Raw genomic sequence first — 3,815 nt, forward strand, 5'->3', positions numbered from 1 at the left:
CTTGTATCAGCCATATCAGGAGTTTCACCTCTTAAATTGATAAGTGTAGTACAATACAAACATTAATAGTAGAAAAAAACACTTGAATAATCATATTAAAATATAATGGTAGTGATTGAGGTGATTGAGTCTCCTGTCCTTTATGTAAAAGCGCTTTAAGTGTAGTGTCAGAAAAGTGCTATAATTGTAAAATTAATTCATTAAAAATATATGATATATCTTCATCAAAGCAAGTAATATTTCAGTTTTAAATGTTTAATCGTATAAAATTATATCAACATGAAAATAGCACGTTATGACTCCGGCTCTAAATATCTCCAGTCATGAATGATCACACACAGGAAAAGCTGAAATCATAAGATTCATCCGCCAGAAGGGCAGTGCCGAAACACGAATCACGTTTAGTGTTCTTCTGCAAATTGCTTGCAATTTTAAGTTTCAACCACAGATGTCACTAGAGAGCGCAAAGTTCCGTAATGCAGCTTTTAATGTGACCCCCAATTCATTTTAATTATTCATTATTTTATTAAAAATCACCAATGACAGTAAACCAGAAATCTTGTTCATTTTCTGTTTTATTCATCATTATTAATAATGACAACAAAAAGAGTGTGCCTTCATTACAACAGTACTGTAAATGCAAAAATACTAATAAACCGATGCACATGATAAAGAGCATCACGAAATTATAAAACAGAGCTGATATGGTCAAAACTCGTGTGTTGGCAAGGGTTGGTATCTGATCCTTGGCCTTCTGGATCTGTAGATATTCATGCCACACAGCACAGTAACTGTTGCCAGGAGACTGCCAGCGATGACAACAATGTTCAGATTCACAACTTCAAAATGACCTCTGAAATGTGAGTAAAGAGTACAGGTTATTTGAAAATGGTTAATTGAGTATGAGCCGAGAGGTGTATTTCATAAGTGCAATTGGCCATGAGTTCAAATCTTGCTTGAATGATCATCTATTACACAAGGTTCACAATCTACGGATGCAAAACCATGACTAAACATGCACACTTCTCTTCAGTCGCAAGGGTCCCTGAGAGATGAAGTGACTGTCGGTCTGGATGGGAGCTTCTCTTTTGCTGTGGTGGTGTGTTGGTGGAGCTACTGTGCTGTTAATACAGCCCTGAGAACAGCGGGTGTTGGGATTGTTCACCTCACATATGATGATTGAGCAGCTTATGAACACCTAGAGAGAAAAGACAGTGACAGAGACAGGGTTAAATGGAGACATTGTTCTTTACTAGTACATGTGCTGTATCCTCTTATGGGAGTCTATCTGTCAACCTGACCTGGTCGTGGAGCACAATGAACGTTAAGGCCTCAACCCCATACTGGAAATATGGATTGTGATTTGAGTAAAATTGGACAGTGTCATCCACTTTGCATCTGAGAAAACAAATTTTGATAAGTTTGTGGGCCAAACTGATGTGCATGTCCTGCATCTGCGTTTCTAGAATCTTACCCATTTGATATAATGGTGTAGGAGATTGGGTAATTGGGATTATCGAAGGGTGTTGCTACACAGGACTCGAAGAAGACCTTAGTGTTTTGGACTGGAATGACAGGCTCAATTCGCATGTAGATCATCTATCCTGTGTTGTACTCCAGTGGGTGTGAGTTTGGATCTCTTCTGTTGTAGAAACTTGCAGAATCATAAAACTCAAATTGATAGCTAAATGAGACAAAGCCTCTCTCAAAGAAGTTGATTGCAGGTCTGTTAGTATCAAACTTCAATGTAAGGTTGCTCCTTTTCTGGTACTTGCACAGGATTTCAATATTTATTTCATGCCTCCTGGTGATAATGTCTTTGGGGTCATCAAATGTAACAACTGTATTCTTGAAGATCAGTTCATCACCATTGTTCTTCAAAGAAATAGCAATTTTTAAATAGCTGCTGGGAGTCACATGAACTAATCGTAAGTTTAAGTCTCATAATATATTTATCATGACAATGTTTAAAACTTTAAAAGGAAATGAATGGATGTTGTAAAGTAATTTAAACACTATTGGGGTGCCTCACCTCCATCTGAGTGCCACAATCATTTAGAGGGGTGCTGGCAACCACATGGTACTATTGGAGTAAACTCGACAAGATGGATCAATCAGCCTCAAGTGGTTGCCATGGATTCCTTTCATTTGTCACTGACATTCAGTTCTGTTTGCAGGTTACATGCACCTTGGGCCCTGAAAGTAAAAATAGTACTTATCATAGGAATGCATACTCTTTTTGCAAAAAATAAATAAATAAAAAAAATAAAAAATAAAAAATAGTGCAAAGATTCTTCGAAAATGAAACCTACCTGCATCTTCCACTTTTACAATGATGCATATTATTTCAGACTGGTAAATGTTAAACCTTAAAAAGATAGAATGATTTTTAAAAACAATGATGATGTGCGCTTGGGCTAACATGAGTGAATCATACCCATATTGTCCTTCTGCAATGAAGCAAAATGGAAATTGTTGGCCATAGTTCTCTGCAGTTGGTGTCCAGTTAATCAAATACTCCCCAGTGGTAGTTTTGTGCTTTGTGCTGTTCTGTGGTCCACTAATGATGACATTGATGATGCTGGAAGACCAAAAAATGCATTGGAAGACATATAACTATAATTTTGAAGTATTTTTTTCAGTATAGTTTTGAAAGAAAAGCATTCAAAACTGCACAATAACTTGGAGAGAAAACTGAAGAGGTATTTTGCTGAGTGGTGAAGTGGTTGTTGTAGTAGTTGTAGTCTGTGCAGGTGTGGTTGTTGTATGTGTAGTAGTGGTTGTTGTGGATGCACTATGGATGTGTTTCTTGTGGAAATTAAACAATCTGACTACATTAGGTTACACCAGTGAAAGTCATTTTTTAGGGTTAGATCAAATAGAAATAGATTCTTAAGATAAAAATTGCTGGTTACCAATTTTCACATTGCTTAGTTATGGTTACAGAGGTTGTAGTTAGTTCTGGCACAGCAGTAGTTGGTTCAGGCGTGGCTGTAGTAGGTTCTGGGGTGGTTGCAGTAGGTTCAGGTGTACTTGTAGTAGGTTCAGTTGTGATTGTAGTTTCAGATGTGGTTATGTTATTTTGAGGTATGGTTTTAATTGGTTCTGGGGTGGTAGTAGTTGGTTCAGGTGTGGCTATCCACAGTTTTCCTGCGCAATCACTGGGCAGCGCCATGATTTTTCTAACTGCCTGTTTCAGTAGTTCGTATGTTAATGTAATCTTGTGTTGAAGCAGTAAACGTATTTGGCTTGCTGTCCGTATACTGGAGGACTCGGAGCTCGAGACTCGACTCGAGTCCTGATTACCCCCCCGGACTTTACTTATTTACATAATGGATCGAGAGAATAGGTGGAGATGGGGTGGAGATGGGATGTCAGGAGAGTTGTCACAGGAAGCAGGTAAGCAGCGGCTTATATACTCCTGCACATGGGCTGTGATTTGTCAGATTAAAATTAAGATTCTCCTCCCAAACCTCTGTTAATTAACTCCATTTTGTATTTCTGGTCTCGAGACGCCAAGTAAAAACTGCCAAAATGAGTGATCCAGAGGAGAACAACAACCATTTAAGTGTTGCTTGGTGTGAAAATGAATTTCAGGCTCAACTTGTGCAATTGCTGGCTGTCATAATAATTCAGAATAATTAATTATATCAACATAACTAACCTCGGACCATTGCTTCATGTCATCTACACACTCAGATGATGCACTGTCTATTAAAAAAACGGTCATCTGTACTCTGTGAAGTATCGGTATGTTTTTTGATAATTTTTACAAATGTAACACATTAAATATTACATTACCCACTTAGAGTATA

The 3,815-nt window shown here is 37.7% G+C and overlaps 1 pseudogene; it reads right to left on the minus strand.

The window, feature by feature from the left end:
* Positions 1-708: 708 nt before the first annotated feature.
* On the minus strand, positions 709-2,148 carry LOC127455829 (CUB and zona pellucida-like domain-containing protein 1; annotated as a pseudogene).
* Between the last annotated feature and the right edge of the window lie 1,667 nt (positions 2,149-3,815).

Source organism: Myxocyprinus asiaticus, chromosome 18 (genome assembly GCF_019703515.2).
Source record: "Myxocyprinus asiaticus isolate MX2 ecotype Aquarium Trade chromosome 18, UBuf_Myxa_2, whole genome shotgun sequence".
Taxonomy (NCBI): Eukaryota; Metazoa; Chordata; class Actinopteri; order Cypriniformes; family Catostomidae; genus Myxocyprinus; species Myxocyprinus asiaticus.